The following is a 24,808-nucleotide window of genomic DNA, read 5'->3' as shown; positions in this document are numbered from 1 at the left end:
TGGTTACGGCTCCTGACCGATGTCGGACGGACCTGAGTTCGTCCGACATCGGAATCGGCCCCTTAGTATTTTATAGAGGACTCCACAGCACCTCTCTGTTTTTTATGATATTTTACAGATCTTTTTTTACAGAAAGGAAGGATAACAATTTGGACAACCTGCTTAATATAGTCTTTTATGACCTAGAGATGATTGCATTAACATTTGAGGTACGACTTAATAAATAATTCTTATCTTATACTCAGAGGCAGTCAACACATTTTCAGGATTGAGTGTAAATTTAAATAGTATCATATGCTGCCATGAATTTTTATTGTTTTGTTGTTATTAGGATTACTGAGTCACTGTCCAAAGCTATTTAGATATTCATAAAAAATAATGTTTTTAATAATGTCATGTACTGGAAAGTTCGGCCTATCTTCATATATGCAAATAACTGAAAACAAAAAATGGGATCAAAATTGGGAAATGAAACTGTGATTAAATGTGTTCATAGAAGTACTGGGGAGATTCTATTTAATACTACTACTTCATAAATATATGAATTGACTCGTTTTGGTAATTTCCTTATGTATTAGAATACTTTTTTATCTGGAATGTAATTTGTCTTAGCTGTTTGTATATATTGTAAATATCTGTTTGTGTTTTGAATATATGTTTGTAGCCCTGAAGAAGTCCGTGTAGGACGAAACACGTTGGCTACTTTGACGACTGTTCAATGGCGTGCTTTTAAGAAGAAAATGAATAAAGACTAAATGAATACAGACATATTCTCTTTATGTGTTAATCTCACATGATGTGCTATGTTTCCATGAAAAATACTGTTGCAAGTAAAATTAGATTTGTGCTGAACTCATATGAGACAGATTTAATTTAACCAACACTGTGAGTGCTGAACCACCATCAACTGATGCAAATTTTGGAAGTTGTTTTCAATTTGAAGTAGAGAGGGGCTGTACTTCACGTTCAGTGCACCACAAGTGAACTCCTAAACTCAGCCCAATACATTTTGACAAGTGCAGAACCTTATTGCCTCAACCCTTCATGAACAGCATTTCTAACTGCACTCCTGTAAATCATTCTGATATGTACTTTAATTGAGGGCTATAGTTATATTTGTAAACCAAATTAGTCCATATGTCCTGTGTCCTGGTTATAAGGCTTTCTAGTTTGCTTTCAGTGCTCGTGTATTTAGGGTTATTTGTAAACCAGATTAGTCTGTATGTCCTGTTTGTATTGTTTTCTAGTGTTCTTTCGGTGATTTTGTATGTTCTACTTATATAGACATGTTCCTATTGTATTACTAAATTTAACTCTGCGACTTATTCCAGTTTTGGTATGCAGACAGAATATCGAGTTGGAAATATGGAGATACACAAATATCGAGTTGGAAATATTGTGACACAGAAATATCTACAGCAAGAATATCGTGGTCAAGAATACAATTTTAAGGTAAGAAATATTGTTTTGTAAAATATCGAAGTCATTAATAACGTTTGCAAAAATATAATTGTTCAAACTATAGTTTTTTTAATTAGTGTTATGTATTTTAATAAGTATTTTAATTGTATGTGATCTTTTTTGAATAAATATTGTTTTTGTTTTTTAATATATGTGTTACATTTGTAGAAGTTATTATTTTATTTTTATAGAATTTTGCATTTTTTTGTTCTGTGGCGGGTTGTAGGTTAATAGCGTAATAGGGTGGGAAGTATTTTAATTATAATACATTAATTATTTTTTATTTATTAATATTTATTTCATTTTGATTTTATAGTAATGATTGATGGAAGTAATGTATTATTAATTAATTAATAATTGATTGTTAATTATTATTGATCAATTAATTGGTAATTAATTATGTTAATTGTGTCATTTATTTAGGAGCGGGTGGTGGGTTTATAGGTGAATAGGTTGGGAAGTAATTTAATTATAAGAAAATAATTATTTTTTATTTATTTTATTTTGTTTTTATAGTGTTAATTGTGGGAAGTAATTTATTATTAATTATTAATTGGTTGTTAATTATTACTAATTAATAAGTAATTAATTATGTTAATTCTGTCATTTGTTTAGGAGCGGGTGGTGGAGTTTATACGGGTAAAGTGTAGGAAGTAATTTATTTCTAATTAATCAATAATTATTTGGTAATTAATGTTAATTAATTAATTAAATTTTAAATATCGTAATTGTGTAATTGATTTTAGATGGGTTGTGGGGTTTATAGGGGTAGAGGGTGGAAAGTAATTGATGTTTAATTGAGCATTATTAATATTAAATAATCAATTGATAATTAATTAGGTTAATTTATTTTGGGTGTGTAGGTTTTGGTTTTATAGGGTTAACTTTTGGGGAGTAAACACATTTTTATTTGTTTTAATTTGTTTTTTAATTAATAATTTTTCTTTAATTGATAATTACATTTATTTTGGAGGTACATTTAAAAACAAATAGATGTGCGTTGTGAATTGTGTGGTGTTATAGGGTAAGAAGTAAAAAAGCTTAAATGCATGTAATAATTCATGTTTTTGATTATAAATAATTTCTAATTAAAAATAGTTATTTGTTGGAAATTAATTTTTGAATGTATTTAATATAATATGACTAGATATTTGTTATATCTATTTAACATTATGATATGTTTCTATCTTTTGTAATTTTTCTTATTTTTATATCTTTTATTTTTTTGTTTTTTAAAATATTGTGTGGCGTTGTTGATATTTTGTTTGTTTTTAATTTTGAACTGACTTCAGTGGGAATATTAATTTTAACCCCTCCGCTATCCAACACTTTCCCTATTGTTGCAATAACTGGAGTGGGAGTAGTATTTTTTATCCCTCGGCTACCCAACTTTTCCCTATTGTTGCACTCACTGGAGTGGGAATAGTAATTTTTACCCATCTGCTATCTAACATTGTCCCTACTAATGCACTCACTGGAGCGGGAATAGTCATTTTTATTCCTCTGCCATCCAACATTTTCCCTACTGTTACACTCACTAGAGTACAACATTTAAGTTTAAAGACTTGTAAATAGTTTAATGTTTTAATTTATAACATAATGTTTTTTTATTCGATTTTATTTTATTGGTGTATGTATATTTATATATATATATATTTCAAAATGTATATATATTTATAAAATTATAAAATATATTAAAATGAATATTATTTGTTAAAATGTATATTATATTTTTTTAAGTTAATTTTATTATTTAATATATTTAATATATTTTTAATATATTAAAATTAATATTTTGTACAACTATATTTTTACATTGATATTATTTTTTGATATTTTTGTACTTTCCATTATAAATATAGGATTTTGATATTTGTGACATCGATATTGATAACTCAATATTTATGTATGGGTATATTTTTCGGGGTCGATATTCTATCGGTGAACCTCCAGTTTTATCTATCTATCTATCTATCTATCTATCTATCTATCTATCTATCTATCTATCTATCTATCTATCTATCTATCTATCTATCTATCTATCTATCTATCTATCTATCTATTTATTCATCTATCTATCTATGCAATTCTGGCTGTCTATCTATCTTTGCAACTCTAGCTTTGGTTTTGTGTCTGTTTTGTACTCACCTCTCTATCTGTCTGTGCAAGCTTCTTGTCTCTCTGTCTGTGCAAGCCTCTCTGCATTTCTGTGCAAGCCTCTCTGTCTCTCTGTGCAAGCCTCTGATTGTCTGCTCAATCTCTCTTTCTGTCTAACGGTCTCTGCAAGCCTGTCTGTTTCTCTGTGCAAGCCTGTGTCTGTATGCTGTCTCTCTTTCTGTCTGTTGGTCTGTGCAAGCCTCTCGTTCTGTTTGTGCATGCCTGTCTGTCTGTACGAGCCTCTCTGTCTGTCTCTCTTTGCAAGTCTCTGTCTGTATGCGGTCTCTCTTTCTGTCTGTTAGTCTATGCAAGCCTCTGTTTCAATATGTGCAAGCCTGCCTGCCTCTCTGTGCAAGCCTCTGCCTGTCTGCTTAGTCCTTCTTCCTGTCTGTTGCTGTGTGCAAGCCTCTCTTTTCATCTTTGCAAGCCTGTCTGTCTAACTGTTCATGTATCTGTCTGTATGCTGTCTCTCTTTCTGTCTGTCAGTCTGAGCAAGCCTCTCTTTCTATCTGTTGAAGCCTACCTGTCTCTGTGCAGCATGTTTGTGACGGAGTACCCTGTCTGCCAAACTCTAAATCAGGCTCAGTGTTATACTTCAAAATGAAGTGTGAGCAAGACTGTTCTTTCATTTGTTAGGTTAGCCCTGCAAGGTTCCATGAGATCAGCTTATGTATGGGTATATTATATACAGACCTAAATACCATTTGATCGTGTTATCTCTCTTGCTCCCACAAGACCAGAACACCTTTGTACAGGTTCCATAGCATTGAATAAATTGAAGAATGCATTATCATCTGTTCTTTAGTAAGTGAGTCGTTATCTCTCATAATAAACACAACCTTGTATTTATTGTGATTCTCTTTCTGAATTTGTGATTGCAGACACACATTTGGATCTGGTGAGGAGCACGGAGGAGCACGCAGCACTTTACCCTCTACCCCTGCCCCAGGACACTGGAATTGAGCACGGAGCACTTTAGAGCAGCTCCCTTGGTTTGTGGCTGGCGAGGCGAGGGGCTCACAACGCCATCCCCGATCGAGCGCAGGAGCGCTATTTAACCTGGTGAGCAGTCCCGCAGCGAGGGACGCACGCGGGACGGGCTCGGGCCCATCTGAGACCGTCAGAGGCCGAGGGAGGCCGGGCAGTGCCACGTTATTTACCTTTGAACTTGTGGACGTACATGTTCTAGTCCCGGACTGTGATATAAGGTATAGGGGGCGAAAAATTTGTTTATAATCTTTGTGTATACTGGCCTAGTGGTGTATTGAATGATGAGTGAACAAACATTGCTGTCAGGCCAGGGAGTTATAGGGACCCTGGATGCGTTTTTACTGAGGGCTGAGTCAGCGTTAATTCACGAAATTGCTCTTACTGAGCGTAGATTATCCTTGGAGCCTCAGCGCCCATTAAGCCATCTGACAACAACCTCTCCTTTGGTACATCCTAATTCTTTTTTTAACTCCCCCCTAAGCAAGGAGCTGCACACTACAGTGTCTGAAACAGGAACTAATGGGGTCCGGGAGTTAACAGATAGTTCTTTAAGACCAATAGTAGTAACCAGGGCTCAGAAAGCAAAGATTAGCCAAGGGAGTAGCCCAGCACCTTCATCCAAAAAAAGAAAGGGGCAAAGCTCAAAAAGGCAAAATCACCCCCTACCAAAGAGAGGCCGTAAATCTAAGATTGTGGAGAGGGAATCTAGTCCTGGTGGTGACACGTTACATAATGTCCCGGTATCAGGAGCTCCAAACTCAACTCAGGGTAATGATAGTGAAGAGTTTTGGAGAAAATTAGATCTGGTTGTAGCTAACCATTTGAATCCTTTAATGCTTAGAATGTTGCATTTGGAGGCGACTGTGGGGAAATTAGAAGCGTTTATTAGTAATGCTCTTTCAGCTCTGACTGACATCGGCCAATGTGGAACAAAGGCTGCCGCATTAAGCAGTAATGTCATCTTAACAGCTAGTCAGAGTAAAGACAACACAGGCAATGGGAATAGGAATACATCCCAATTAGCCTCCTTGGACTCTATATCTAAGTCCAATACCATGGCCCGGGTGTCGAGAACAAACCTAGGAGAAACATCATCTACCCAAAGACAAGTAGAGCCTGTAAAGGATATGACCAGTAAGAATGACCAGATGACTAATGCTTGAATTGGTGCCCTCCCTGTTAGTAATAACGGGACACGCATTGAGAGAGCCCAGCCTCTAAGTGAATCACAGCGCCAATACTCGTCCAAGGGTAATTTGTTTCACCGGAATAGCCAGCAGTCCCCTGTATGCCCAAATATTTTACATCTGCCTCTAACAGTGACACCATATACTATTGTGTTGGCCAATGTTCCCCCTCTGCTACCTGGAGTGGTGGAGCATTGGTCAACACTGAGGAACAAGTCACTGCACTTACTTAGTGAAAGGTAAGGCGTAACAAACCTGCTATTTGCGGAGCTTAAGATGGCACAGCGGATTGCATGGGTAGGTGGCTCCAACAAGTCCTATTTGGGTGACTGTGTAGGTTTAACTTTTGGGTCACCAGACCTCGTCTATACTATCCTAGATAAGGTGGCCAATATCCCAGTTAGAACTAAGGGGATACATGTTCTACCTCTGGGTTTCTTTTCCCAACTAGTCAGCCCCCCACAGCGTACACCAGTGGATGAGAGATTTTGTGGGTTAAGACAGTATAGGTATGCGGTTCCAGTCAGGAACCACTTCTAAATTTTTTACCCAATGGAGGATATTGACTGACTGGCTCCCCCAAGCAGGCCCTTAAACCAGGTTGACGGTTCACCTAGGGGTTGTGCGATGGTTTCCTCATTAAACATCTGTAATCTAGACCTAGAGAAAATATAGACTGGGTCATCCCCATGTAGATATTTAAATCATGTTGACGGCCTACTTAGGGGTTGCGAAGTGGCAGCATTAATAAACGTTTGTAATCCAGGTCAAGAGGTAATAGCGACTGGGTCACCCCCTACTATAAATAAACAAGGGAGTGAGACTATTGATATCAGTTCAGGCTGTCATCTTGTACTGGGTGAATTACCAACTGAAGCCCGAGTAATACCCAGCAATGATAGTCCAACTCCCTCTATCTCAGCCCCAGCAACACCCTTGTCTAATGATGAGCACTCTCTATGCAAGATTATTTCTTGGAACATCGCAGGGTTGCGTAATAAATTGCGTAATCAAGTTTATATCATATTATGATTTACTATTTTGACAGGAAACTTAGTCTAGAGAGCCGCTCCATATAAATGGATTTAGAACATTTTACACACCTGCAGTGAAGGAGTTAGGGGTAAGAGCAAAGGGAGGGCTCTGTACATATATTTCAAACGTGTTGATAATTGACAGAATAGAATCGAAGCTGGGGGACAGTCAGTATCCGTTGGTCACATTGCATTTAAGTCAGTCCCATTGTGTTATCCTGGTTAACTTGTATAATAACATCCTTCCAGATGCTCTTGACAAGGTTTTAAAGAACCTTGGTGGTGATCTAAATTCCATCAGTAATTCCAGCAAAAAAGATGTTATGGTGATTTTTATGGGGGATTTCAACTGTGTTTTATGCCCGCATGAGGACAGAAGAATCTGTAGACTTCATGATGATGAGGAGGGTACCTGTAATACCCGCTTTGGCCATACTCCAGTGGGAGAGCTATTTAATGGATTGATGTTAAGTTTTGAGATGGGTTTCACGAATGATTTATTGGCCAGTCCTATTTCCATGCCACCTACATTTAACGGTAGAGGTTTATCCTCAACTATTGATTACATGCTCATATCAATAAATAATGCTCCCAGGCTGTACTCCTTTATGGTTGATGATAATGTCATGAGTGATCACTTCCCCCTGTGTTTAGAGATTAATTTACCAGCACATAGATCTGGAAGGGTGGATAATGGGGTTGAGGCGTTAAGCAAGGGAAAACTAGACAAACCTAATGGCTATACTTTACGATGACCCAAGGTAGATCCGATCGCAATTCTATAACAATTAGGAGTAAAGTGCAATTCTGCTGTTGACACGTGCTTGAGTGAGTCAGCCTCCCATGACCAGATGCTATTGTCCTTCCAGAATATAGCTGCTGGGGTGAGGGAGTAATTACCATGTACAACTCCGTAATAAAGTTAAAAAACAGGGGTGCTTTGATACAGTATGCACAAAAGCATATACCAACCTAAAGAACGAGTTACATAGGGAGCCTAGAAGTCTGGCCCTTAAGGAAAGAAAATCGGCCTTGAGAACTGAAGCTTGGGAGTCCCTACATAGTGCGGCTCAGAGGAAAGACAGTGTCGCTTTTTGGAGGGCAGTGAAAGCCCCATTTTTGCAACCTCAGGGCGAACCTTTTATAGAAATAGCTATTCCGGAGGAATCGTGGATTGATCACTTCTCTGGAGTTTGCAATGGGCAGGACGATTCCATATTAACAGACAGTGATACACCAGCGGTTGACATTGCTTTCGAAGATTTAAAGTTCACTTTGGAGGAAGTAGAACGTGCTCTGTCTTCAAGTCAGGGCAGCAAAGCCCCTGGCCCGGATGGAGTCCCAGTGGATCTGTTTAAGTCTAATATTGCCCTATGGGGGCCCATTGTAACACAGGTTATAAATGCGAGCTGTGTGGCTCCAATGCCCAGGACCTGGAGGGAATCCATCATTGTCCCAATCTTTAAAAAAGCTGACCGAAATGAGCCTGCGTGTCATAGACCCATCTCATTATTAGACTCCATGGTCAAGGTAGTTGGACGTGTTTTATTAGAACACATGCCAGCTTGGGCTGAAGAAAGTGTGGTTTTATCTGATATCCAGTACGGTTTTAGAGAGGGGCTGGGACAACCGAGCAGAGTTTGAACCTGGCCATTCTTGTGGGGAAATACACAAGAGCAAAGAAGGGAAGTTTGTTCTTTGTGTTCGTGGACCTCACCGCGGCCTTTGATTCTGTAATGCATGATAGGCTGTGGGAGGTTCTCGAGGCTGCGGGGGTGGACCCTTACATTATTCTCTTTTTAAGGCACCTGTATAGTGATGCAACGGCCAGCGTGCGCTTTGGATTGGGTGGTGAGTGCACAGCGGATTTTTCCATCTGGAGGGGGGTCAGGCAGGGTTGCGTGATGTCCCCCTTTCTTTTTAATTTGTATATTAACGGTTTGAGCACGGCATTGCTTAAAACTAATCAAAACTTTCCTTCAGTGAATGGACAACACATACCTGCTCTCCTTTATGCGGATGATGCAGTTTTAATGTCACAAACTCAAAATGGTCTCCAGAGGGTTTTAGATAGTTTTAGTAATTTTATGAAGGACCTTGGCCTTGCTATTAATATCTCCAAGACATTTGCTATGTCCTGTGGTCGTAGGAGCAAGAGGTTAAAAGGCATGTTTGTGGAGAGGCAGAAGTTGGTGCAGACTAAGAGTTTTACTTACCTTGGGATCCTATTCGACCAAGGCGATGCATGGGCCCCAGCGGTAACCGCGAAAAAACTGGCGCTTATAAAGACAAAAGCGTGGCTGGCTTCTTTTTCGAAGAAGTTAGGCAGGAAACCACCAGGTGAGCTCCTTCAAATATATAAAGCTAAATGCATAACCACCGCAAAGTATGGGGCTGGTGTTTGGGGCTTTGCCAACACCCACGCATTGCAAACTGTAGAAAACTCTTTCTTAAGATACATTTTATTGGTCCCAGCCAGTACATCTTCATACGCCTGCCACGACGAGTTGGGCCTCCGCTATATCTCAGATCTTACAAAATTGGAACCTATTCTCCTGTGGCATAGGATCTGGTTAAAAGAGCAAACTACGCTAAATAGGGAGATTTTACAAGACTGCCTTAAACTGGAGGGGGCCTTAAAGATCCCATGGGTGACTGTTGTGCATAATTTTATGAGCGACCTAGGATATCTAGAATATTTTAAAGACCCCGGGTCCGTGCAGTCAATAACCAGGAAGAACCTAAGGAAGGAAGGTCTTCACCTGTTGGCCACAATAAGAATGGCAGGAGAGATCTTAAAGCCAAGTGTAAGCTGATGTTAGCTTACTGTCACTACTTCTTATATGGAACCTTATCTAGCATTTGTGTCAGGTGGCTATGATGGGCAATTACTAACCAGGTTCAGATTTGATATTGTCCGCAGACTTGTGACTTTTCCAAGTCTGAACGATTGCTCACGTAAACTACAATCATGTCCGTGTGACAATCAATCTGCCCAATCTACTATCCATTTAGTCTTTTTTTGCAAATTTTATACGGTCATAAGGAAAGCGTGGATTTTACCACTTTTAAATCGTTATGGGTTGAGGCAATGCCACCCGGCACTGCTCAAATTACAGTTTATAGAGGACGAACATTATGCCTGATGTGTGGCCATGTTCTTAAAGAAAGCACTTTGTCAAAGGAAGTCTATTATAATGTACGAATTCTAAATGTTAAGGCATTCACCGCTTTCTAGATGGGTGTTTTATTAATGGGATGTAAACATTTAACTGGATTTTTAATATTTTTATGCTGATGATTGTAATTATGTGCTATGACTGTCTTTTTATGTGCTTCTATGATTGTTAACATAGCAGTCGAATAAAGCTTTCCTTGCTTGCTTGCTTGCATACTATGCCCATCAGGTGTCCTACCTGCAAGAACTTACCATCCAGCTGCCCATTCACAGTCCTCACGTTTGTAGCCCCTGAGGACATGGAGAGAGGTCACCTTGGTCTAAAAAAGGATAATTGCAACACTCCATGGAGCATCTTCACAAGTTTGGGGGACATTTGCTGCCTTGGAGTACCTTTGAGGGAGGGGGAGCTCAAATATTGATGTGTTCGGCTAAACCTGCCTACATAAGCTGGACATGTGTAACTGTGCTTTTACTTTCAGACTCTCTTTCCATTCACTCCGAGTTCAATATTCCTGTTCACAATCACTACATTTTTTAAGACATCTGGCAAATAAATTAGATGCACTGGAACAACATTCTACGAACTTCTTAGGGACTCCTTATTTGAAAAGCAGTTTTTTATGCAGTGATACTGGGGGATTGGAACTTCGATTCCGATTGGTACTGAGATCTGTGATGTTAGCAAAACATTTCATTAAAATTACTAATATGTAAACAAGAAGCTTAACCGACTCAATGATCAAAACAATCATGCGAATGTCAACTAAATGTGCACACTTAGGCTAACATTGACACACACACTCAGAGTTTCATAACATGATTTAAAATGTTATTTTGCAGAGCTTGGTGATGAATACTGTTGTATCAGCATTTTTAATGGTTTTTTGAAAATGTTATCCTCAGAGTGAAGGACGCACATTTAGCTAGAGTTATTGAAATGCACCAGGAAAGAGTTGTTACACGTTCACTGAATACACAACTGCCTTCTCTTGCATGGGTCTGGGTGTTGCTGGTAATTTTCCTAGGCCTTGGGTGGGTATAGCTGTTGGTGTTGAAATGTGTTACGTTAGCCATTTGGGCGTTTACGGTATCCGGTCACCGAAATTCTGCTATTGCGAGAGAATGAGCCCAGGAATGGGATTAACCTTCAGACCTAGTTTTATCGGGTCCTTTTCTGTAGATATTTGTGGGCCCATTTCCACTGCAGTTCACCATCTGCTTGGAGCAGGTAGTAAACTGCAGCAGACAAAAGATACCAGGTGGGGTCAAGATGGTGTTGTTTGAAGCCTGGGGCGACTGCCATGTGGTGGCGGGAGCATCTGCCCCTTCCCCCGTTGTGCAAGAGAAGGGCGGGCATGGACCAGGCTCTGCAGATACCCAGAGCCTCAGAAGTTCTGCATCCAGGTCCAAATGCGGACCCAGAAATACCAGGTCCAATATTTCCACATCTAGTTGTTCTGGCCCTGGAAATATTCCGTAACTCAGAAAGGCTCTGAGTGGCTCATCTTCCTGAGGTTACCGTTCAGGGCCATTCGCAATGAACGCCATAGTGGTAGCAGCCGTTACAGTGACTCCACTGAATGACATTTAAGACTTCGGGCTTCAGTCATTGCATGGAAGCACTGACCCTAAACAAGCATGCCTTTAAGCAAAATAGCTTTATTCTAGAACACTTATTTCAATGTATTTTAATGTGTGACCTGTCTAGATCCCATCAGTCTTTGTTTCTTGGACTTGCCTGACAAAGGTGCCTAGATTGCCTTGATGAACCTCCTAGCACATTAGCTTCATAGGCTGTGATATTCACACCAGCATGTGTGGTAATAGTTAACTGCCTCAATCTGGCACAGCCTAAGCTAATGCCTTCAGAGTCATTGCAGACACTAATTGTGATAAGACTGGCATCATGAAAGCGGGGTTGGTTTTACGTATGTGTTGGACCGGACGCTCTCTGCATGGTCACCCTTAAATGATCTCCTATTTTTGCTGAACTTGTTTTGCTTGCCATAGGACTCCTGCACTTTACTACTGCTAACCAGTGCTAAAGTGCTTTTGTTCTCTCCCTAAAACATGTTAAGATTGGATGACACTTGCTTGACATAATTAATTTACTTATAAGTCCCTTGTAGAGTGGTATACCTTATACCCAGGGCCTGTAGCACTTATTGTGCCACCCACTTAAGTAGTCCTCCAAAACATGTCCCAGGTCTGCCATTGCAACCTGAATGCAGTGTCACACTGTCATAGCGACTTTGCATTTAAACCTCCCTGCCAAGCCTTAAACACCCCTTTCATTACATATAAGTCATCCGTAAGGTACTCCCTAGGTAGCCCATAGACCACGATGCTGTGTCATTAAATGGTTGGACATGTACTTTTAAGTTTTCCTTCTCTTGGTAGTGACAAACTCCCAAATGGGTTTTTCACTACTGTGAGGTCTACCTCTATAATTGGATAACGTTGGGGATTCCTTATTACTTTTGATAAGCTGTAATTCATATTTGGGATAAAAAGAGAACAGGAGTAAACCCGTTAACCCAGTTGAGACTGGGTAATTATTGTAACAATAAAACAACGTCTCAACAGGTAAATCAAGCGGGGGGACTGGTTCAAAAAATGTATCAATCACATAGCACAGGAAAGGAACAAGGGAGACCAATGGAGAGTGAAAAGGTTGTTTGCATATAGAAGCACAGAATTACAACTAAATTGCAGTAACCATAACAACCAGATGTGCACTGGAAGTGTTGTAGTGAATGAACGGCGCAGTGACACAACGTGAGGCGGCGCAAAGAAATAGGGTAATCAGTGAAGGTCAAACAAAGTATTTACAATCACAAAACATAATTTCATTGATTGTGGTGACCCATAAGGATGCCGCAATTGGCGTTGTAGAGTCGACGGCGTTTTGACCTCTCTAACTTGAGGTCATCATCAGGACGATGGTTACACGTTTCAATTTGGGGTGCTCTATAGAATTAGAAGGAGAAGGAGGGAAAATCAATAGGATTGAAACCCAGAAGGAAGTAAAGGAGTCAGGGGAATGAAGGGGAGAACAGAGTAATACCTGGTGGCATTCAATGTGGGGGAGGGGAGGAAAAATCCAGAAGGTGGATCCTACACGTCTGGAACTCAAGAGGCCACCACCTGTAAGTCCATGTAACCGCCCCTCTGACCCCTGCACCCAACCATTTACCCTTGATGGCCTTTACCTAATTGCTTTTTCCCTCACCTGCTTTTTCCCTTACCTAGACCTCCCGCATTTGATTGCTTCCTTAAGCAACTTCGCCTCTTGAGTTCCAGACGTGTAGGATCCAACCTTCTGAATTCTGCGCAGGCGAGAGACAGACCTGCCACAAATTTTACCAATGGGGGCCCCAACAATGAGTAATTTAACATTGCCTGACACCAAGACACTCTTACCCACTGATATGTCCATCTCTTCCAACCCTTACGATGAGAACATGATTCTACCCACCTGCCTCACGCCATCCATTGCCACCCACATAGTGCTACCCAATCCTCCCAGTAACCAAGTGACTTCACAACTGGTCTTGCCGATTGTACCCCAGACTACTACTCCCACTGACCAGACTATACCCATTTTCATTCTCTCCATTCATCTCCTATCCTCTGACGAAATCTCCATACTCAATAAGGGCCTATCCTTTGACCCCACTGCACCCAGTAATTTTGTCAAGCTTCAGGAGGACTTACTCCTGTTTTTCAGATGTATCCGTCTGAAACAATTCTTTTCCGATAAACCCAATACTAATCTGCCTTTTGAAAGACAATTTAGACCGGCCTCCACCTTTCTGCCACCTACCTCAATGATGCCGCCAGAAATTTTACCCTTTGAGAACCTTGTCCTACATGAAGTAAAAGAACTCCAACACCAATCCGAATTTCTACCCTACAATCTGCCACTTACTGAAAAAATTGCCATAAACAATTTGAGTAACAACAAGGATATAGTCATCAAACCCACCGATAAGGGCGGTGGTATAGTTGTAATGGATCATGACTAATATGACAGTGAGATTCTTTGCCAACTCAATAATACTACTCACTACCGCAAATTGACTTCAGACCCACTTACCTCTATACAACAAAAAATATCAGTCACCTCCCAGGCCCTTCACGACGGCATCATCAGTATAAAAGTACATGCTATCCTCAACAACCCTCACCCCAGAACACCGGTTATCTATACCTTACCCAAAATACATAAAAACCCATCCATACCACCGGGTCGGCCTATAGTCTCTGCTGTGGTTCCATCTTGGAACCTTTGGATAAATACATTGACGCCATCCTGAAAGAATTTGTTCCACTCACCGATACTTTTGTCAAAGACAGCACCCATCTGATCAACATCATTGAGGACCTCCCATTTAACATCGATACCGACCTCATGGCCGGCCTCGATATCGAATTGTTGTATAACACATGATTGCGACCTATGCATATCCCCACCGAGTTTATAATTCAACTTCTTAACATTGCATTACCAACAACTACTTCCTATACAAAGAAACGTACTACCTCCAGACTTAAGGAGTCTCCATGGGAGCTTGTTTTGCCCCGAACTTTGCGGTCCTGTATGTCCCCCATTTAGAGTCCACACTTATCTTGTCAACCCAAAACCCATTCTTGAATAAGATTATACTATGGCACTGATATATAGACGACATCCTCCTCCTATGGCAAGGGCAACTAGAAGACCTTTCGTCTTTTGTCATCTGGCTCAATAATAACCAACCACATCTTACAGAAACAAGCTTGGCATAGCCAATAGGTTTCGCCTTTGGGACCTTATAAGTGTTTATCCAGAGATATTGACTCTGCCTATGTCTTTACGCTGTGCTGTACAGAAGTCTGCAGCATGCTGACAAGTTATAATAAAGAAGTGTCAGAAGCATTTTTGTTATCTTATATATAACCAAGGAAGCATTATGTACAACTGAACAAATATATTAAAAAAGTATTAACAATAAATGTCTTGAGTTTTTTTGTCCTTTCAATGCTGGCAACTTTTATCTGCCTGAGAAAGGATGTGAAACGCCCTAGGAAGGGAACGATGGAAATGTAAGAGGGAAACAGTATAGATGAAAAGTAGTGTGAGGGGAAGGGGAGAAATGTTTTGGGGTTTGGAGAGAAGGCGTGCAAGGGTGTCAGGGGAACTGAATCAGGGAAAAGGTGGGAAGTGCAGGAGGACTAAGGTAGATAGGGAATGGGGAGCACGTGAATGAAAAGGGAGGCTGAGGCTGCAAAGGGAAGTGAGGGTAAGTGAGTGAGAAAAAAGAACCAGGAACATGGCACTGCACTAAGGAGCATGGCACTGCACGGAACCCTGCACTGCTGCATTTGGGGGCTGCTGGCCCTGCTGCACGGCTGCTCCGGCGACACAGAAGCTGAATGTGAGCCAGAGGGGGTGCATGTCAGTTCAGCCAAGTACTTTGATTTGCAGGGGAGGGATGTGTAGGAGGAGGGAGAGGGGCCAGAAGTGTGAAAGGGAGGGATGGGGAAGAGGAGTGTTAGGCAGAAATTGTGTATGGGCCAGGGAATGCGGGAGAGTAATTTTTACAAGTCAAAGGATGATTATTGGGGCAGAAAAACAAAAGGGAAATGAAGCGGGAGTGAAGTGTGAGTGAAAATGAGAAGGCTGTTAGTGCAAGAAGTGCGCTGCTAGGACTTGTATGAGAAGCAGGAGGTGTGAGAAAAGGTGTGAGGGGGAAAGTGAATGCGTGGGCTCTGCGAAGGCTTTGTGTGAAAGGGAACTGTTGACATAAGTCACAGGAGGATTTACCAGTGTCTGCTTGGGCAGTGAGTGAGTGAGTGATCTGGTACAGTGGGAATGAATGTGAAGGATCTGGTATGAACATGAGGGTGAAGTAAGTCTCTAATGATGGGACACTGAATGATGGTACAGTGAGTGATCTGGTACAACGGCAGTAGGAATCTGGTAACCGGACTGTGAGAGTAAATGTGAGGTTCCCAGTGAGAGGAAAGCAAGTTTGAGTGGTTTTTTATGAACGGGTGGAGAGAGTGAGTCATGGTGAGTGAGGAATCTGGCGATTGCCTGGGAAAATGCGAGGGATCTGGTAAGAGGACAACGAGAGCTACTGCAAGGGTTCTGTTATGAGGGCAGTAAATTCGAGTGATCTTCTATCTTGACATTGAAAGTTCGAGTTCGGGTGAGTGGGCACGAGTGCTTATTGTGATGTAAAAAATACAGTGAAAATGAGGGATCTCAGAGTACACTGAGTGAGAGATGTTGGAGTTGTGACGCGAGAACATTGAGCTATTTGGCAAACACAGTGACAGTGCTGAATTTAAACAAGCCCGATAGGGGCGCTCAGCATCCTGTGGTTCTGGGCGAATAACTTCATCTGCCCGCACCTAACAAATATGAATGTGCTCGTGTAAAGCGCTATAAAACCTTCAGGTCGAGCTTGCGCTGTATAAATGTGCACAAACACAGTAAAAGTGTGGTCGACTTACATGAGAAATACAATGAAAATGAGGGATGAAAACATCCCTGCGCCAGATTTGTAGACAGCGCGAACACTGCTGCTTTTAGGACCCGAAAGCACTTGAAAGTAAATGTAGCTAATTCTAAGAACAGAAAACAGTCCGAGCAAGAGTTCCAGTCCACAGTCACTGAAGTCTACAGGGTCAGAAATGCAGTTCTTACCCTAATAATAATTAGCCACTGAAATGATAATTGATGGAACAAAAACGGCACAATTCAAAGAGAAGTTGTGTGACCAGGGCACAAGTCCTAACAAGCGTTGGCCGCGCGCGAGCGGCCGGAGACGCAATATGTGGTGGGGGAGGGGGAGAAGCGGGAGTTGTGTGTGCTCGTGCGTCATCGTGATCGCGATCGCTCTGAAAGCGAAAGTGATCGTGATGACGCACGAGTTTTCAAAGTGCTGCTGGCAGCCGGCTTCGCGCGTGCACGATCGCGTGAACGCAAGCGTTAGGCCAGCCAGCAGCACTTTGAAAAGCCCACATAAAAAATGTCTCTCCGAGCCAGCGCCCATGCGCTGGGCTCAGCAAGACCTAAAAAGTAGAGGAGAGTGGGGAGCACTATGGTCTTTATCAGACATCCTCCCTGCTATTAACTGGATGCCATTCACATGTACTCTGGAGTCGGTAGATTACAGTGCAGTACCTCTCAGTTCTCCCGCAAAACCGTTCATGCAACGATCTCTAAATTTATAAACATCGGACTTGCAAAATTATAAACAATTTCCGTGTGCATGAAGCTGCCCCCTGTTGGGGGTAGTTACCAATTTATTCAAATCTCATTAAATGTTCAAGAACGTACATATGTCAATTCATGTTTTATTGGTACAATGTTGTCTTCAATTCTCTGTTAAATACCAGAATGTATTAAGCTTATAGGAAGGTGTTTCTCCTGCATTTAAATATTAATATTAGGTAGGCACACTCTGGGTGGACCGCCTGTGCAGTCGCAAAGAGGTGTCCGGCCTGCCGGGTGTTTTTATTTTGCAATCTGGCCTGAAGGGGGCCTCGGATTCTGTTTTGTAGTAAGTCCTAACGCGAGCGAGCGGCCGGAGACGCAATATGTGGTGGGGGAGGGGGAGAAGCGGGAGTTGTGTGTGCGCGTGCGTCATCGTGATCGCGATCGCTCTGAAAGCAAGCGTTAGGCCAGCCAGCAGCACTTTGAAAAGCCCACATACAAAATGTCTCTCCGAGCCAGCGCCCATGCGCTGGGCTCAGCGAGACCTAAAAATGACCTTCCATTCCCCGATCTCACATTACACGCAGAAGATGGTACCCTTGGTACGACCCTGTACCGAAAACCCACAGAACGGAATACCTTGCTCTTCTATTCTAGCTATCATCCGTGCGGCCTACGTGACGGATTACCATACGGGCAATTCCTGCGCAAACGGCCTAATTGCAAATGGCGCAAGGATTATTTCCCTGAAGCAGCCATCCTATCTGAAAAATTGACTAGCATAGGCTACCCTAAATACCTAGTTAAAAGGGCTCTCAAACGTGCTTGGTACAGCCATAGGGAAATAATCTTGGAACCATCTACCAAATGTCAAAACACACGTATTCCTTTAGTCTCAACCTACAGCCCCTGCAGCAACAAGGTTGGCAGAATAATCAAGAAAAATTGGGCATTGCTCCGTACCTTTGCACACATTTCTGAACCCCCTTTACTATCCTACAAAAGAGGAAACAACCTCTCAGACAAATTGGGCCATGCCACTACATGGCCATCTAAAGAGAAGAATAATCAGTCAGTAACATCATTATGGGCCTCCCACCCGTCATAGGCCATTTTAAATGCCAGAATTGCAATGTTTGTGACCTTACCAGTAACACAAAGGTATTTGTCACCACAAAACGTACCTACCAACTCAAGCAATTTTCCAACTGCCGCACCAAAAATGTTGTCTACGCGATTCGTTACCCGTGCAATTTACTTTACATAGGCCAGACGACACAGATGGTGAAAGAACGCATCTCTCAACACAAGAGTCGTATTAGATGCAATGTCGCTACTGCACCACTGGTAACACATTACAAGGATAACAATCACTCAGAAACAAACATGACTTGACAGGTCATAGACCGTCCACTACTACCCATCCGTGGTGGTAACCTCCAACTCTTGATGAATAAATGTGAGTGCAGGTGGATCACACGCTGTAACTCTGTAGCCCTAGGCCTCAATTCACTTGATGAGTGGAATACAATCACCACTATAACATAGAATCGCCTACCTTACTTTCCTAGGCAATGTCCCTTATTTCTATTCCGTTTGGGCATCTTTTCTGAGCTGAATTTTATTGCATATACTTCTTCCCCAATGTATGTTTTTAACTTATGAAAAGTAACTATTATTACTTCATCTGGGTCACAAGACATGTTCCGATTTACGCATTTCGCTTAAGTTAATGCGTCCTACTCAGGTGCCATTTGTTGTCTTTATCCCATGTAATTTCAATAATTATCCTTGTACTATACAATTTTATTGTTTTTGTAATTTGTAATTCGTCTGGTACATTTGTATTCTTTTTATTATCCTTTGCAATTATCATTACTTGCAATTTTGAGTCATGTAGTTCCTTTCTACAGTCCACTGTATACTGTCAGTATTTTCATTGCCCATGATCTGTAATTCTCGAGTAGTACAATTCACCCTTTTTAATGTAACTGAACAATCTTGAATGCTTTGTAAAATATACTGTTCACGTTATCCAGACTCTGTGCCTTTTAAGACGGCGGTTTGTTCTTTGCCGTGTCTTTCCTCCCCACCCCCCTTGGGCACTTTACTCTAGTCCCTATGCTCTGGTTCCCCTCCACTGTTCCCACTCGCTCATACCTTCACCTCACTTCCCCATCCCCCTGGGGCACCATACAACTGCTCCGACGCTCTAGTCGTTTTTCTGGTTCGCACACGGCAAGCATTGAAACGTGATTTTGCCGCTGCCTATTTCCTGACACGTCCTTGTTTACACCCTTGAGACGCTTCACTTGTCCCCGACTGCGTACCGTTTGACCCCGGCTCCCATATCCTTTCACGGAGCGCGTACACTTACTGGACTTAACCCGCCGTCGCCCAATCCAAATTCTCCGGTAAGACCACAGCGCTTTTCCTCCACCTACCATTGATCTCCCAATCATCTCCATTACGCCGCCTTCTGTTTACCTGATTCCCTTCCTTTTCAGAGTGCTGCCCTCCATTGTGCTCGCTCGCCCCCCATGACGCTGGACCTGCCACCACCGGTAAGTCCATGTAAATGGTTGTTATGGTTACTACAATTTTGTTGTAATTCTGTGCTTCTATATGCAAATAACAACCTTTTCACTCTCCATTGGTCTCCCTTGTTCCTTTCCTGTGCTATGTGATTGATCCATTTTTTTAAACAGTCCCCTCGCGTAATTCATATTTGGGGCAGGTAGCTATGCCATGTGTGGTACCTATGAAATTCTGATGATAAGCCCTCTTTAATAGTAAAGTCGGATTTTTTATGAAAATTTTGAAAATGACACTTTTAGAAAGTTGGTATTTTCCTGCCATCAGCCCTTTGTGTCTGCAGCCTGTCTTGGGTCACATGACTGGGTGTAGCTGACAGTTGAACTTTGTGAATTCCTCCCAGAGAGTCACACAATAGAGAGATTAGGTATGCCTTAATGGGCCATCTACAGGCATGATGGGGGATGGAGCTGAGCACAACCCCATTTACACCTGAATAGTCTGTGCTCAGCCTTCACAGAAAAGGTCTAATTACCCTGTATTGTCCCTGCATCCAGCTTGGTGCCAGGGCAGGGGATGTAGGAAATTCTGGGCACTTCAAAGAAACGTTCCAGCAGCTTCTCCTACCTTTTAGAAGAAGGGCACCAAGGTAAAAAATAAGACCTTCCGATACACTCTTCAGTTCACTACTGGACCTGCGGAAGGATTCTCGGAGAACTGCCATCTGGACCTGCTGTGCACTCTGCCAGACTGCTGTTGTATGTGGAAGGACTGCTTTTCTGCCTGGATCCTCCCTTTAACCCTCAGAGGCCAGCCCTGCTGTTGAGCCATGTATTTTCACCTGCACCCTGGCCTACTGTTCAGATCCACAGGGACATAAAAGGCTCGGACCATTTTGAACCCGCATCTGGACCTGGCCTGAGTGACTCCAGAACTCCCAAGAGGTGTCCCACCAGTCCTGGAACCTTGGTTGTGGTCCTAAAGGTGCACAGATGGCCAATTTCAAAATCGGCTTCGATCCAAGGCCATCCGCTGATGACACTCCTTCTTTGTACACCTCCTGCAGCCTTGCCCCACTGAACTTTACCTTCTCAGACATTTTTCTTCACAAATCTTTCTAAGTACGAAGGCAAGCGCTGACCAGACCCAATCCACTTTTTGCATCCGAACCACACTCCTTAATGGCCGGTCTTAACTTTCGACTGTGAACCGTTCTTGCACGACTTGATGTGTGGTACTGAAAATTCTGGACCCGTGTTATAAACATCGTCGTATCATGACGATTTTGGTATCAGCAGACCGAGAATGATTAGAATACTATGCACAAGCATTTTCGTCATATTCAGGTGACGAAAACACCCTGAAATCAGAGTTTCCGTCTTGAAACCTCGGGTTCCATTTAAACGGCAGCCATTTTATGAATGCCCTCACATAGGCCAATGACTAAGGCCAAAAACGAGTCTGAAGGACACGTACACCTTTGCTGACTCCTCTGTGACCTGGGCAAGCTGACTCCACTGCCTGAAGCCAAACCTGTTCGGCCAGTTCCTTTCCCAGTGGTCGAATGAGATTAGTATCAAGGCACAACATATCATAAAACCTTTTATCACACACAAACCATGCCTAATCTTACACACACTTGTCCCTGTTTCTTTCTTTATGACTTGCTTTACGAGGAGGAGGTTCCTGTTTTTATTGGGGGTCTGTCGATATCCGATGAAAGTACTGAGCCTTGCCAGGTAATTGATTGAGGGCTGGACAAACTGAAATATGGGCTTATCATCATGACTCTGCTTTTTCTTTGTAGTGAAAATATGTGAATGGTCAACTGTAAAATAAGGAATGTTTGCCTAAAGCATAATATTTTGTATAAAAAGAGAAGGCTGGCTTTGTAAGTTTGAGCAGTCTCCTGAGAATATACACCGTGTTGTACTTCTAGGATACCTGTTACTGGCTGCAGCCAATAAATACGATCTTTGACTTCACCAAGAAGACTCTGTGTTTCTGTAGTCTGAAACAGGAAGGACTCGAAGTCTTAGGGTGTGTTCCCTGGCACCGCTGGGTTCTGAAAAACCCAGTACTTCAGTTGGCGCCCAACGTGGGGCGATTTCAGCGGTACCGGTCCAAGCCAGAGGTTCGTGAGGAGCTTCGTGTGAAAATTCTGGAGGAAGGCCGCCACTTCATCGACCCCTGTATGTCGACGTGGTCCGAAAGTCTTTGCTGCGAGGTTCCCCGCTTCCCGACGGCTACGAAGGACTGCTGCCCTGACTATCGCCCTGTTTTGGACCCTTGATGATTGGTAGAGCGAAATGATAGACGAGTCTTCTGGTGACGTCATCGATACCTCAGTTAAGTATAAGTGGAGCGTCTCCCAGTCCTTAGTTTGGTTCTTAGTTTGGTATCCCCTTGGGATCTTTGATTTGGAACTTTCAAGTACCAAAGCCGAGGGACTCGTGTATTCACGAGACTATCGTATTCGATAATCCTTTGAAGTTTGAAGCTAGACTAGAGAGCGAAGATGCCTGGTCTTAGCAGACTTGGAAATTTGTTTTGTCTTGGTTGTAATAGGGATTCCCGATTGGAGGACTCGTGTCCGGTTCCTCCGATTGGAACTCCAACCTATTAACTATATGTGAAATATGGCATAGGCCCCCTCACATATAATGAAGTATGGATCCGATACACCAGGAAAGATGGTGTTTTAAAATGGCCCCAATATGGTAGTTTTGACACAGAGATTCTGGATAATCTGGAGGTTAAACTTTTTAAGAAGAAAGCCCGGCCGGCGATGTTTGACTCTTTCCGCCTATGGCGTAAGGAAGCCAAACAGAAGGAAATTAAATTAGCAAAGAGAAATAAGAGAGAAAAGGGTATCTCGATAATGCAAGCTGCTATGCAGTTTAAAGATAATGAAGAAGAACAGATGAGTGAGCAGTTGCACAGGCAACGTAAAATGGTGATCGAAAAATGTTATCCAGTTTTGCCGCTTCTTCAGCAAGATGCAGCAAAAGAACTTGAGAAAGATCCTTTAATGCCACACTTGTTGAGTTCGCCACCCCCTTATGCGCAGAGTGCTACAGCACCTCCGCAACCTTTAGTTGTGCAACCTCCAGTTATTGTGCCTCAGGTTCTTCCACAGCCGCCAGCTCCTCTTCAGTTGGCTCCTACTCCTATGGCGCAGCCCCCTCAAGGGCCGCCGACTTTGCTACCTGCTCCATCCGTACTTCCTACGACTTTGTCTACTGCATCGACTGCCTCTTCTGGTGTTCTTCCTGATACTGCCTCTGCATCTGCATCTGTGTCTGCCTTGCCTCCCTCTGTTTTTCCTCCTGTTCTTTCGTCAACTTCTCCTTCTATCTGACAGAAAATGACTGATACTGTTGCTAGCCTTATATTTCCTCTCTTCGGGTCATCTGGTCTGACCCCTGATTCGGAGCGTAAGCAGTCGCGTAGTCAACTGCCTAATTCTCGAGAGAGAGAAATGTTTGACCGTATGGCGCATAAATGGGTTATTTACCCTTTAAGATATGATGTGGAGTCTGTTATGGATGTCTTCCGTCAATGGGAAGCACCGAAACAAAGATACGTTTTTGAAAAAATGTGTGCTTTCCTTTGTGAGGAATTGGAGGATAATGATTTGGAAACAAATCCGCCTGATTTGTGCCGTGTACGGTTTGAGTTTTCAAAGGGCACGATTGTGGGTTCCGATGTTGAGAAAGCAGTTGCGACATTGTTGTCCTTTAGGAATAAGGATCCGTCTCAGTCCCTGTTTGAACATGACTCCTCTGTTAGGAAAAAGGTGCGACAGTTCCCAATGAGAGAAGTCCCTCCGGTATGGAAGGACGCCATTGCGGCTGATGCCGCTAATCAAATTGATGCTGTTCCCGCTCATTTCCAGCGTGTTTGGGTACATGTTCCTTGGAAGCGAGCTGAAGTTTTAGCCCTTAAGAAGACTTTGCCTGACCCCCATAAAAACCCTGCAGGGTATTATAAGGAATTATCACAGACTGCGGACTCATGCATTATGAATTTAGCCGACATAGACATGTTATTTGGGAATGTTGTTCCACAGCCTTTGTGGGGATTGATTCGCCATGCAGATCATGCGCAAGAGTTAGGTGACTCATGGGCTAATATTAGTGCTGCAAATGATAGACAAGTTGGTGGTGCCAAGCCTGAGCCTTTGGTAGCAGAACTTCCTGCTAGGATCATTACTTACATGAAGACTTTGATGCCTGCGATGCGTGTGAATTGGGATAAATTGTCTGCGTGTAAGCAGAAGAAAGATGAAACAGTGTCTGATTTCTTCACCAGGTTTGAGGAAACGTTTATCGACTACAGTGGTCAAGATATGAGTACAGAAGGTGGTCAACGGTTCTTCGTTGACAAGTTTGTGCACAATTTGCTTCCCGAGCTGTGTAAGAAATTGAAAGATTCAAAGAGTTCTTGGGCCGTTTCCTCTTCAGCACAAATATTGGCTACTGCACAGTACTACGAAAATAGGGATAAAGATGAGAAAGATAGAGCAGACAAGAAAACTAAAGAATTAAAGACGAAGGTTCTTTTACAACAGGCGTATCCGCCACGTGGTGGTCAGAGTAACTATCAGCAACCTCAACAGTTTCAGAAAAACATGCAAAGGTATGAGTTTACTAGACCGCGTGCCCCTGTAGGTCCCAATCAGTGTTCATATTGTAAAGAAGAGGGTCATTTCAAGTATAGTTGTCCTATTTTGTTGCAGCGTGCTAATGGTGCATTTAGCGCAAGAGGTCGAGGTGTTCAACAAGCTCCCAGAGGTAGAGGACGCGGAAGTCTCACCCAGAACGCGCGTCCCCTTCCACCTCAAAATACACTGAATAGTTTTGACCAACAAACTAATGCGTCTGGTAGGACGGCTCAGTACTATAATGATGATTATTATGTGGAAGATGAGAATATCGAAGGTAATGATTGCTAGGACAGCCATAGACAAAGAGAGGGAGTTGTTTCAGTTCCAGTAGATCAGAGTGGACCTTATGTTAAGGTGATTACATCAGGTGTGTCAGAGCCTTTT

General features: G+C 42.4%; 1 long non-coding RNA gene across 1 annotated transcript in view; it reads left to right on the top strand.

Annotated features, from left to right (window-relative positions):
• The first annotated feature begins 4,521 nt into the window (after nucleotides 1–4,521).
• LOC146822316 (uncharacterized) overlaps nucleotides 4,522–24,808 on the top strand; it is a 45,586-nt gene continuing 25,299 nt past the window's right edge. Inside the window, exons 1-2 of the long non-coding RNA XR_014963255.1 lie at nucleotides 4,522–4,826; nucleotides 19,728–19,784. This is a non-coding gene — a long non-coding RNA (uncharacterized LOC146822316). The remainder of the gene's footprint in view (nucleotides 4,827–19,727; nucleotides 19,785–24,808) is intronic.

This window comes from Triturus cristatus, chromosome 6, assembly GCF_964204655.1.
Source record: "Triturus cristatus chromosome 6, aTriCri1.1, whole genome shotgun sequence".
Classification (NCBI taxonomy): Eukaryota; Metazoa; Chordata; class Amphibia; order Caudata; family Salamandridae; genus Triturus; species Triturus cristatus.
Note: the sequence above shows the minus strand (reverse complement) of the source record. Positions and strands in the feature narration are given on the sequence as shown.